The sequence below is a fragment of the Mustela nigripes genome, chromosome 8, assembly GCF_022355385.1.
Source record: "Mustela nigripes isolate SB6536 chromosome 8, MUSNIG.SB6536, whole genome shotgun sequence".
NCBI classification, from domain to species: domain Eukaryota; kingdom Metazoa; phylum Chordata; class Mammalia; order Carnivora; family Mustelidae; genus Mustela; species Mustela nigripes.
Genome location: NC_081564.1, coordinates 37872303 through 37885322, shown reverse-complemented (window position 1 = coordinate 37885322; position 13020 = coordinate 37872303). Strand labels below are relative to the sequence as shown.

Genomic DNA, 13020 nt, shown 5'->3' with positions numbered 1-13020 from the left:
ATGTGCTGTAGAACAACAAATGCAACCAAAATATATAAGTACATGTCACATATAGTTTCAATAAATAATACAGATTTAGATTAAGAGTAACAAGAGCCTTATTTTGTTCTGTACTGTTTAGACTGTATCTCATATAAGGTGTTCAATTGTAGCTATCCATTTTAAAGAAAATTTTGACAAAGTAGTGAGAATCTGCTACTGTGAATCCTCACAAGTTAATCAGAATATTTTTCCAGGAAGAAAGACTTTGAAACAGACCCCAGCATGTGAGGCTGATTAGTCTTTGCAGTCCCAGAGATTCAAAGTTACGGCAAGTGGACAGAAGCTGTAGGTAGTGTTCAGCTGGGTATAATAGAGTAGTTATAATCAGAACCATCTATTTGTTATGAAATTCTAAACTCCATGGCATCAAGCAGAAGCTGAGAAGTCCTGTATCAGTGATGAAGAGGAAGGAACATCTACATTAGCAGGAGAGAAGGGTCAGAGCACTTTCCAAAGCCATTCTCTGATTATATTGTCACACACACAAATTTCACCACATCAGGGCCTTTTTACAAAACTTTTATCTGGCTCTGTGTTTTCCACTGTGTCAATTATAAACTGATAGGCCTGGTTCTCAATGACTATCGCAGTCATACACACAGAGTGAACTCCTTTCCCCACAAATTCATTGTATACATCCCTGAAAGAATAAGGTCTCATGTCTCCACAACATCTAAAATCTTGGGGTTGGTACTGGCAAAATGACAATAAGTCCTTTGAGGTTTGTCTTTCTAAACATAATATTTTTCAGTGTAAGGGTTCCTCTTACTGTAGATATAGCACGAAGGGATACATATTGTTTTAAGATTGGGGACTCTTCATCTGCTACTCCCTTCCCACTATATCTTTTTACATGAAGTCAGCATCATTTACCATTTATTTAACAAATATGTATTGTTATATAAAGGCCCTATGCTAAGGACTGGGGTATAAAAATTAAACATGGTTCCATTTCTCATTGTGCTTAGACATAGTGAAAAGACAGAAAAGCAAGTCATTCTAATCCACCATGGCACATGCTAGAGCAGAGAGTAGAGAAGACAACATGCCTGGGGTCAGAGTCGGGTGAGGGGTGGCTCATAGAGGAAAGGGTCACTGATGATGATGGCAAAGTTGAAGTCCTTTCAGAGACATGAACAGATGCTTCATAGAGGCAAGTGAGGAAAGAGGTTTCTGTCCAAGAAAACGGTGAACTTTTCCACAGAGCTAAAAGAACAGGATGTGTTTGGAGTCTACAAGGAGTTTTGAACAGTTCCAGCTCGTTTGAGGTGGTGACAGAAGATGAGGGTGAGCTAAACCTCGGGGTCCTGCCTACAGTGATAAGGGATTCAGACCTCCAAATTCTCTTCCATCATGGCAGAGAATAGGACTCAACCAGAGGAAAATGAGTTTGAGAGGTGTGCTTGTTCCATTATTTTTTTACTTAGAGAGTTTTGATGGTTTTAAGTAAAAAGAGGGGTGCATATGGCTTGGGATGGATCTCAATCCCAAGAGGCGAATGCCTGGCCTAAATCAGCTTCTCCTCTGGTGCCCCTGAGAAGCATGTGTGGCTGTATTCCCAGGCTCTGTTCATCATTTTCACTACAAGTCCAGAGGGACCTGACTCAGAGAAGCTATATGAAGAGAAAAATCATTCCGGACAAGGACACTCAAGGGACACATTGCTGCAAATTCCACGAACTGAAACAAATTCTGTCAGTTGTGGAGCAGTGGTGCATGGGAGCTCTCTGGCAGGCAGGAAGTTAGGTAGATCAGCACAGAGGCCGTGTACGGGCACAGCTGTGCTGGCTTGTGTTGCCTGCAAAGCAGTGACAAAGAAAACACTCTTCCTTGTGTGGAAGAATGATCCCTGATTGCTTGGGGAATAGAGATAGAAGAACATGCAGCAGATATTTTAAGTTCTTGGCCTTTGAGGAATTATCTTGAGTGCTCTGTTAGGTTATTCTTGGGGAAATGCTAGCCCTGCAAGACAGGGTTGGAAAATGCCTATTACTTAGGAAGACGGCAGTGCATAAGATCTGTTTCCAAAGACTGGTCCTATACATCAGCTCCTTAGCTTTAAATGTCCCTTTCTTTCTTTCTCCTCCCTTCCCCTACTCTTTTCTTCCCTAGCATCAAAACTAGGAGAAAGAAAGAAGGTGAGGGGCACCTGCGTGGTTCAGTCTACCTTTGGCTCAGGTCATGATCTCAGGATCCTTGGATCAAGCCCCGCATCAGGCTCCCTGCCTAGGGGAGAGTCAGCTTCTCCCTCTCCCTCTGACCTTCCTCCATGCTTGTGCTCTCTCTCTCTCTCTTTCCCCATCTCAAATAAATAAATAAATAAAAACATAAAAAAGAAAGAAAGAAAGAAAAAGAAAAAAGAAGGCGAGAAAGGAAGAACATGCTTTGGTTTATACAATAAGCTTCAATGAAGTGATTCAGGCTTTTTGGAAACCAATTGCATTTCCAGTTGTGCTCCATGCTTTAACCAGCAAAAGAAAGTATAGCCATATTCTTCTACATACCAATTGTATCTCCTCAGGGCCGGAGAGACAATGTGATTACCCCCTGACACTGCATGCTCAGGTCTGCAAAGTCTGCATAAGAGGAGAGGCCAGAAGTGATTTCACCACCCAATAGAATCATTGAGTTTGAGCATAATGTCTGCATATATGGTCCTTCTAAATAATATTCATTGCACAAATTTTCATTAGAATATTTCCCTAAGTCAGTGTTTCAACACTTCTCTCCTTGATTGCTCAAAGATGACTGACAGCACTTCATACTCTTATTTGTAAGTTTTTATCCTGCCATCAATGATATTTATCAGGTGAATAGTCATCAATGCATTCGGAGTAGTGAAGTGCTTCTGTATAATTCCTTCATCCACCAAGGGTCTCCATTCCTCCCCGATGTCAGCTGAAGATTATTCCCCTTCACAGTATTTTCATAGGAAGTTAGAAACATGAGACAGAGATTTGTTTTCTCTTCATTGACCCCAAACTTCTGGCTTATACCTTGCAAACTATCTAAAGATAGGCAGAGAAATTGACCTATTTATCTCAGGATTTTAGTGCTGTACCTGGTACATACTGTGTTCTTAATAAATGAAATGTTCTACAGAACGGAACTGGGTCTTCTGTCTCCAAATGGGGGAGACACATCTTGGGAATCCTACAATGAGTCTTATCCTTGGCATTCCCACCCCCTTGAGAGTAGATGGAATCTGTGACCTGCTTCTAAACAACAAAATATGGCAAAATTAATAGAATGTCACTCATGTGATTGTGCTACTCATATGGCAAAACAAAGGGATTTTCAGATGTACTTAAGGCCCCGGTCAGTTTGTTTTGGGTTAATCACAGGAAAGGCTGCCTTGGGTAGGCCTGATCTAATAGATGGAGCCCTTTAAAAGAAAGTTTAGGTCTTCCCTAAGCTCAGAGACTTGAAGCAACAGAGACTCAGTCTCTCCACTGGCCCTGAAAAAAGCAAACCATCGTGAGTTTGGGAGGGTAGCTTGCCTCAGATGAGATCACAGCTCAACCAACCCCTCGATCACAGGTTTGTGAGACCTTGAGTAGAGGACACAGTGAAACTGTACCCAGACTCCTAACCTCCTAACCCATGGAGACTATGAGATAATAAATGGCTGCCTGAAGTACATCTTTAAGTAGTTGTAGAAAACTAATATGCTAAACGTAAATAAAATGACCCTTTATGGTTATTCCTGGTGTTCTTTGCAAATCTCAACTATTTGTGCTCCAGATTCTCCTTGTTATAATTTTGTAAAGTTTTATTTGTCCTTGGTATTTTACTTCATTTTTATTATTATACATCTGATTTTAAAATGTGTGCTCACTGGGGACTCTCTGACTCACTAGGTGGGGTGGATTCTTTAGGTCCCATGCCCCTTTCTTTCCTGCTAAAGTCAAAACCAGTAATACAAGCAAACTTTAACCCTTGAAAGCTACACTTGTCAGGTTTTTTTCTACCTCTACAACCTTGTGGTATAGAATCAAGGAGTTTTTTTCTTCGAAACTTTGTAAAATTTATCACATATCGTTGTGAAGACAAACCAAAGTAGAGCATTAGAATGCCCCCATCACTGACTATATAACAATTTATAAAGCTCCCTTGCAAACATAATTAAGGCCTCTAGATTAACTCATCAGGCAGGAGGTATTTTGTTTCTGTTCCTGGAGAGGTCCTTGATTTACAGATGAAGGAACTAAAGCCCTTAGGAGTTAAGGATGTTTCCCAAGGTAATAACAGACATAGATGAACCCAAGACAGTCAACCCCAAACACCTTTTAATAATCCCTCACAGACCCTAGCAAGTGTTTCCTACACCATTTTGTTCAAAGTCAAAATCTACCCTCTAGTTACCTACACTGGCATCTGATAATGTAGAATCTGAAATACCTCCTCAGATCCCAAGGATCTCTGGGAGGTGGAAACCAGCACTATGCATTTTGAACAAACTGCTGAAGCTAATTTCACTTCCTAAAGATGGGGACTCGCTGCTTTAGGATGACATGGCCATGTCCCCTCAAGTTTCCTTTAGCCTTCTAATTCACAAATAAATTCTTTCTTTGAATCAAAATTATGCCCAGAGTAGCCATTTCTTAGTTGTCTCCTCTATCCCCTGAGACATGTAGCTGTCAGGAAGTTGGGCCAGTAACAAGGTTATCTATGGCTATGGTAACTTTTGACACATGCCCAGGTGATGAAAGCACTCTAACACTCAACTATCACCTCCAGAACAATACAAGAGTCCATATAAGAAGTGCATCTCCCATTGTTCTTGCTTAGGAACATGGCAGTGCAGTAAAAAATATTCTTCTAGGGGCGCCTGGGTGGCTCAGTGAGTTAAAGCCTCTGCCTTCGGCTCAGGTCATGATCCCAGGGCCCTGGGATCGAGCCCCACATGGGGCTCTCTGCTCAGGAGGAAGCCTGCTTCCTCCTCTCTCTCTGCCTGCCTCTCTGCCTACTTGTGATCTCTGTCTGTCAAATAAATAAATAAAGTCTTTAAAAAATATATATTCCTCTAGGGAGGGTTTGGGAAAAGAGTTGGAGGAAACTAATGCCAAAGTACACATACATCTCTTAGACATTACTCGGTAAGAATAACTACACCACACAGGGATGATAGAAGACATTCATCACCTCATTTCAGTGAATAGTAAATGGAATCCAGAGTCAAAGGCAGGGATTCAGTGTCAGCTGCTATTTACCAACCAATCATTTTTCTTCTCACAACCTTACTTTCTCTGTCTTTAAAATATTGAGAACTGGTGTTTGCCCTGTTTACCTCATAGGGTTGCTGAGAGGACAAACTAAAATAAAATGAAATAATATGAGTCTCAAAGTGCTATATAAACATAAAACAGTACCTACATGTGAAAAGGAACATGTACAGTTGACCCTTGAACAAGAAGATTAAGGGTTTCTGAGCCCCCACAGAGTTGAAAATCCACATGTAACTTCTGACTCCCCCAAAACTTAACTAATAATAGCCTATTGTCGGCCCTTCCAATAACATAAACAGTTGATTAACACATAGTTTGTATATGTATTATATACTGTTTTCTTACTATAAAGTAAGCTAGAGAAAATAAAATGTTACTAAGAAAATCATAAGGAAGAGAGAACACATTTACACTACTGTACTGTATTTACTGAAAAAAATCCATGTATCAGTGGACCTGAACAGTTCAATTTTGTGTTGTTTAACGGCCAACTGTATTTTTCCAGGGCTTTATATACAAAGCTTGGCATGGCTCAGATATAAACAAGGTACTAGAAGTCATTTCTGTTTATTGGTTGATTGAAAATATGTTCCTTTATAAGTGTGAAAAAATTACTCAGGAAGATTCTTCACTTGTGGCTAGTTCTAGAGAGTGAAATCCTAAAACAATATACCATAATCCTGAGACAGCTGCATGGAAAAAATGGGTCACAGGGGCCCAGCGCTACTCTGAGCTTGAGTAAGAATATGGCTTGAAGAGGGTAGAGGGAATGCAGTGTCTATGGGGTTGGGAAGAAAGCTCAAAGGGACAGGGAAGGGAGGGAAATAGGTAATGCTAGAATTCTAGGGAAGAGGATGCCACAGAAAGCACATTTATTTTTTCAGTCACTCACTGCACTCAACAAACATTTATGGAACAACTCCCATGTTCCAGGTGTTGAGTGAGATGCTGGGGATATTAAGATGAAAACATGGTTCCCAGCCTCAAGGAAATGTCTGGGGCAGAGACAAACTAATCCCAGATATTTAATATAGGGCATGGTAGGTGCTGGGATAGAAATAAATACAGAGTGCTATAAGCAAGAACTAGAGTTGCTTAACTCAGTTTGGGAAACAAAGAATGTTTCTCAGAAGAAATGATACCTAAGAGTAATATTGAAGGACAGGTAAGATTTATCTAGGAGGAGAATGAGGTAAGAGTGAACCAGGAATAAGAGCAAAAAGTAAAATCATAACCCAGAATGAGAGATAAAAGGGCCATTTTTGGATAATGCAGGCAGAGACCTGTATGACTAGACAGAAAGATATGTGAGAGAAGGTGGAGATCGACCAAGTTATGCCCAAATCTTATTGTAAATGACCTTATACAACATGCCAAAGAATTGAAATTTTATCCTAGAGGCTTTGGGAGCCATTGAAAAAGTCCAAGTGCGAGAGTGACATCATCAAATCTGCTACAGGGTTAATTGCTTAACTAAATTACTTAACTAAAAATTATTTGAAGATTCTGCCCACTAATAAAGGTTTATATTACACAAACTTGGGTAGTCTGTAACCCACAAAAATGTGGAAAAATGCGTTCATAGCAAGCTCAGAGGCAGAAGTTCAAAGATTTGTACAGCTCAACCATGATGAGCATCATAATTCTAATTAAAGTTACCCATTGGAAGAGCATCTGCTGCTGTCTGAACCCTCCCACCTTTAAAAGCACTAAAGGCCTTACTGTTTCAATAGTAAGGGAATAAAAATTTGTATGTTTGAGCTTACAGTAGTGTTTCTAGGTGGATGGTTTCATTGTAATACACCTAAATGTACCTCAGTGACAATGACAGATGGTACCATAGAATGGAATCTGGGGAATGGGTCATACCCTCAAGCATAATGGTGCTAAGTGGCATTATGCAGTATCTGTCAGTGGGCTACCAGTGTCCTGTAAATTTCATCTGCGATTGCTTTGAAAACAACTGTGCAAAATATTTTGAATGAGAGCTATGAAAACAAGCAAATAAATTTTCTCCAAGAGATAGCTGGAGAATACATTTGCTATAAAACAGGAATACAATAGAAAGGATTTTAGAGTTATATTTCTAGTAGACACCTTAACATTAAAAGAATTAATATTGAAAAGCCAAGGAGGCCCTTCTAGGAATTTGACCAAGTACTCACAGTGAGAAAAATTCAACTGAAGCCAAGTAGTTTTAGAATTATGATAATCTCATGTTTTCATCCACAGCCTTAACTTTTCTTCTGAGCATCTACCCTAGACATTTCCATCACACTGTGCCCCATAAACACATCAAGCTTAGACTCCAACATTGATTATATGGTCTCCCTGCATCAATTCCTTTGTATTAATTGGTTTTACCATCATCAAGACAGTAACCCAACCCAGAAACTCTGCAGTTATTCTAAAATATTTCTTCCTTTTAATATTCCAAATCTGGTCACCAGTCCTATTGATTCTAAATTCTAACAATATTTCAAATCTATTAATTACCTCTTCCTTTCTTGGGGTCCCTGTCTCAGATGAGGTTCTTAACCCTGTCACCTACAGAACTGAATGTTCTGTAGTCAACTAAGTGATCACTCTGTCCACACTCTCTCTCCCTAGTTATCTACCTCACTGCCACCAAAAATGACCTTTAAGAATGAAAATTTATTCATATCACTTTTCACTCTTAAAACCATTTAGCCACTCTCCATCACATGAGCATGGCATATAAGTAGAGTGATCATTTGTTCTTCTTTACCCATATGGCTACTGTCCTATTATAATTATAAATAAGCCCCTTTCACTATCGAAAGGGCCCCAATTTAGACAATGAATTACTAAGTAACTTTGTTAGTGATGTTTCTTCATTATCTAGCTTCCTCCCACTTCTTTTGCTATGGAAACTTTCTTTTTCTAGGGAACACATTTTTATTTTGCTATCTCTCTAGGCAACACCTTTTTATTATCCCAAATCATCTGCTTCACTAAGACTACCTGTTCTCAGACAGCTGCTCACACTGGTCTTAGAGCTTCCTTTGCCTTGGCCTGTAGTTCTATTATTGTAATGGATAACTTGCATGGCTTATGATAGGAGTAGTGAGGCAGAGACCAGGCCCCAGTTGTCTCTGCAACATTGGAACCTAATAGAGAATCAGACATACAAGTGTATCTCAGTAGATGAATCAAACTTTGATTTGGCAGCTCACAAAACTGTACTTCCTAGCCTATCAAATTGGTCACATATATCAATTTACAAAATAAATGATGAAAATATATTTTATAAATATCACCTTTATTTTTATATGTTTAACACTTAAGACTAACCTGACATCATGCAATCTATCATACCTATTAATAGCTACCAATAATAGTAAAAATAATGACAAGAATTATTCTTTAAAACAATTTTTAGGAAATATATGGCATTTTTGATGTTCAATTAAAAATCGATTCTCTTGAGAGATGATCAATCTTCATACAGGTCAGACACTGTATTTTTCCTGTATCCTATAAGGTGTCTCACACGTTGTCAACACCCCATGGAGTGTAAAACAGCAGTGATAATTAGGCTTTTATATTTGTGCTCATTATCCAGAACAAAGGGTGCACATGCTACTAAAGCACAATGACTTTTTCATTTGAATATTTACAGTCCTGACAACTTGAAAAGCATATTATGTAGTGTTAATCGAATGAAGAGTTTCACAGTCTTCTCACAAGCAAAGGATACAAATTTTAGGTACAAATTAGAACCCTTAAGCATTTGACCTTGAAAGGAGAGGGAAAAAATTCCATATAAATCAAGGTCACCTGAATATGTGAGCCAACTCACAGCACCTATTTTGTTAAAATCTTAATTTTTGTGAATATTAAGTTTTAGAAGGAGCCAGAGTAATTACACTAGTTTGTAGGATTTGAAGTTAGGTTGTCCCTAACTTAGCCTTTGCTTTCCCCTTCCCTTTCATTAGCATCCCTTGCAACCACCAAAGAGGTGATTAGATATGTTGATAGCACATATCTGGGGGGAAGGTAAGATCCTAAGACAACAGCCAGTTTTTTGGGATTTAGAAACTAAGACATGGGCCCCCTCACTGGATAGGATAAATGGGGGGGGACTATTTGGGAGAAGCTGAGAGCTTTGTATGGAAACACACGGAGCTCTTAAGGCTAAGGAGACATTTAAGGGAAGTTATCTACTGGGCAGTGGTCTGTGGAAGCTTAGGAATCAGAGTGAAGCTGGGCTTCATTATTCTTAACTGAAACCATGGAAGTTGTTACAATCCCCCAAGAGGACGAATTGAGAAGGAACAAAATCCCAGAATAGAAACCTGGGGAATGCCACATTATAGGAAGAAGAACTGGCAAAGGATACTGAGACTGGGTTGGCAAAGAGGTGGAAGGAAAATCAAAGAGAGTGTGAAATCTCAAAAGATAACAAAAAGAATTTTAAAATAGCAGATATACTTATGAATACAAATATTTCAGAGAAGTCGAACATGATAAAGACCTGGAAGTGACCATTAGGTACTGAAACAAAATAGTCATAGATGACGTTGCCAAAACTAGATTCCATGAAGATGGAGAATGGTTGTCCAATTACAGTGGCTTGAAGAATGAGTAAAAGTGAAGCAGGAAACAGTGAAGCTTCAGCAAAGCTGGACAGTAAAGGGAAAGGAAGAGCCTAGGCTGCCAGCCGTTTCAACCTAGAAGCCAGATCCACGAAGGGTTTCTTTTGTTAAGATAAAAATATTGAATGTAATTAGGTGTCATGGCTAAGATTCCTTTAAAGAGGGAAATAATAACAGAATGAAGAAAGTGGATGATTAATAGACTAGATCCTAAGAAGGTGAAACTGGATGAGATCCAGCGGAAAACAGGGAAGATAAACCTTGAAGGGGGCCCGGGGCTCATTGTGTCACAGTGAGAACCAATTTGCATGTCATCCTTGCGCAGAGGCCATGCTAATCTTCTCTGTAACATTCTAGTTTCTGTGTATGTGCTGCCAAAGGGAGTGGCTCACAGTGAGAACAAAGAAGGGCGAATCAAGAATGCCAATGAAGTTAAGCACAGAGCTATAGGAAGTTGTGAGAATTCCCATTATATTGTTCTCTACCTGTTCTTTTCTTAGTACAGTAAGAGTCAAAGTTGTTTGCTGAGAATAGAGATTAGGTCATAGCTTGGTTGGTTTGAAGAAAAATTAGATTAAAAAAATAGCTTGAGCAGAGAAAGAAAAGAACCAATTAGGAAACAGGAGGATCACCAGGTAGTCCAGGGAACCTAGCCTTGGTTCGAAAGAGTGAATGTATTAATTAACAGCGGCACCAAAATGTGGGTTCTCAAGTCCCCTCCAGAGGGTCTCCTTGGGGGAGACTGAGAAATCGGGACCAACTTCAAACCAGGCATTGTAGAGCCAGTGCCATGGAAAGGGACGGAGTCCAGGGAAAAAATTGCAACTATTTCATTTGTTCCCTCTCACATCTCTACAGAAAAGCTATTCTTGCCCTTGTTTTACAGAAGGTGAAACCATCACTCATAGAGGCTTATCTTTGTTCCATCTTAGCCCATCTGCACATCTGCACGGGCTGAGTTAACAGTCAGCTAGACCTACACAATCAAGGCCACTGCTCACTCCCTACACCGTACTGCCTCTCTGGGAGCTACACACTCCTGACCCCAGCAGAAGGAAGGGGTTAAGAACTTTGTCTCACTCACATTCTGGGACAACTCTGTTCCCTCCATTTTGTAACATAAATCCAGGTTATACACACAAGGCATTTTAGCCCCCAGAAGGAAAGCACTGTGCTAATTTAGAGGACATAAAAATGGTCTACCAAATTGCTCAGAGCAGTGTTCACACAGTGATAAGCTCATTTACGAAACAGGATTATTAAAACCCAATCTCGGTTTTTTGGTTCCAACTGGTTTTCATTTGCCTTAGCAGCAGATGCTCTATGCCGGGAAAAATGAGAAACGATCTTCAGTGGGGACAGTGGGGCGCTGTCAGGCCTTCCAGCAGAAGATGTAAACCAGAATTACACACTCTTCCAAACACAGATTTCGTTCCCTCAGCCCTTTGGTGGTGGTTTATGTCATTGCAATGAAGCTATCCTCAAAACACTGGGAAGTAGGCAAAACGGTGTTTTATGATGAGGTATGCAATTGTAGCCTAAGAATTTAAAATGTTTTAACAAGATTGTTTCAGTCCTCATTTGATGCATAGGGCCCTCAACATGAACGGTGGCAGATAGCTCCTTGCTTTTTTACTTTTGAGCTCTTGCTAAAAATCCTCAGCAGCCCTTAGAGCTTGGAGAGCTTGCCCAGCTCCAAAGCCTAATCACTTTTGAATACTGAACAATTTGGAGGAGTGGGCCCATATAAATCCAATAAACACATTAATTTTTTTTAAAGGGAAATTTTCAGGGGCCCCAAATTTGGAGTGATCTTTGAAGCACCAGGAGAAATGAGACCAGAAGCTGGTGCCCTAGCTTTGTCCCGAGTGCTCCTCTTGGAGTTTCCATCTCTTGGTCTCCCTTCCTCTCTGCTGAGGAAAGACAGCTGGTCAGAGGCCCTGATGATGAACCTGGCACAACCCTCCCAAGGGCATGAAGACCCAGAAGAAAGGCAGCCCCAGACAGAGGCCAATGAGGCAATCGTGGTCAGAGCAGGCTCAAGAAATGGGAAGTACTCGATTCCACTTGGTCTCTTGCCAAATCCACAGGGAAGCCTCATTTTGTAGGAACTAAGTTACCTCTAGCTTGTCCCTGTAATAAATGTTGGATACAGAATTTATCAGCCAAATTGCTCCTAAATGCTTTTTATATCATTAAACAATAAAAGCATTCATTGAAAGTGTAGTCAAATATATATCTTATACACACACACATTATTTAAATATATATGTTTATATACATTTAATATATTTTAAATATATATTATATATAAAATATGAATATAAATATAAATATAAAAAATATATATCTTATACACACATTATTTAAATATATATATTTAATATATATAGTTTTAAAGGCTATGGGTAACTCATCCATCAATTTTATTGGAATAATCTTTAAAGTTCTTACGTTAAAAGTTTTGGGCTTGTTTTGTTTTGTTTTTTCCTTGTATAGAAACTTAGGAAACTGCTACAGTCTTTACAATGTAAGACTAAAAGAATTAGCCTCAGTTCTTGTTGGAACTTTGGACCCTGATAACATTGTTAGGGTGGGCACTATTGTTCCTGTATAGCATCTGAATATTTTACATTAAGTTCGTACAACAGGCACCATTAATGAGACCATTATGGAACATGAATGTATGAACAACTCCATCCCATATCATCAGATTTTAAAAAGGCTCAGACTCGGGGTGCTTGGTGGTTCAGCTGATTAAGCATCTGACTCTTGATTTTGGCTCAGGTCACGATCTCAGGGTCATGGGATTGAACCCCACATCAGTCTTCCCTCTCAGCGGAGAGTCTGCTTCTCTCCCTCTCTCTCTGACCTTCTCCCTACTTGCTCTCTCCCTCAAATAAATAAATCCTTTAAAAAAATTTTTTTTTCTCGGGGCACCTGGGTGGCTCAGAGGGTTAAAGCCTCTGCTTTCAGCTCAGGGCATGGTCTCAGGGTCCTGGGATGGAGTCCCACATCAGACTCTCTGCTCAGCAGGGAGCCTGCTTCCTCCTCTCTCTCTCTCTCTGCCTGCCTCTCTGCCTACTTGTGATCTCTGTCTGTCAAATAAATAAATAAAAATCTTAAAAAAA

At 39.7% G+C, this 13020-nt stretch overlaps 1 pseudogene; it reads right to left on the bottom strand.

Moving 5' to 3' along the window:
- Positions 1-10190: 10190 nt before the first annotated feature.
- LOC132024040 (U6 spliceosomal RNA) lies at positions 10191-10279 on the bottom strand (annotated as a pseudogene).
- Between the last annotated feature and the right edge of the window lie 2741 nt (positions 10280-13020).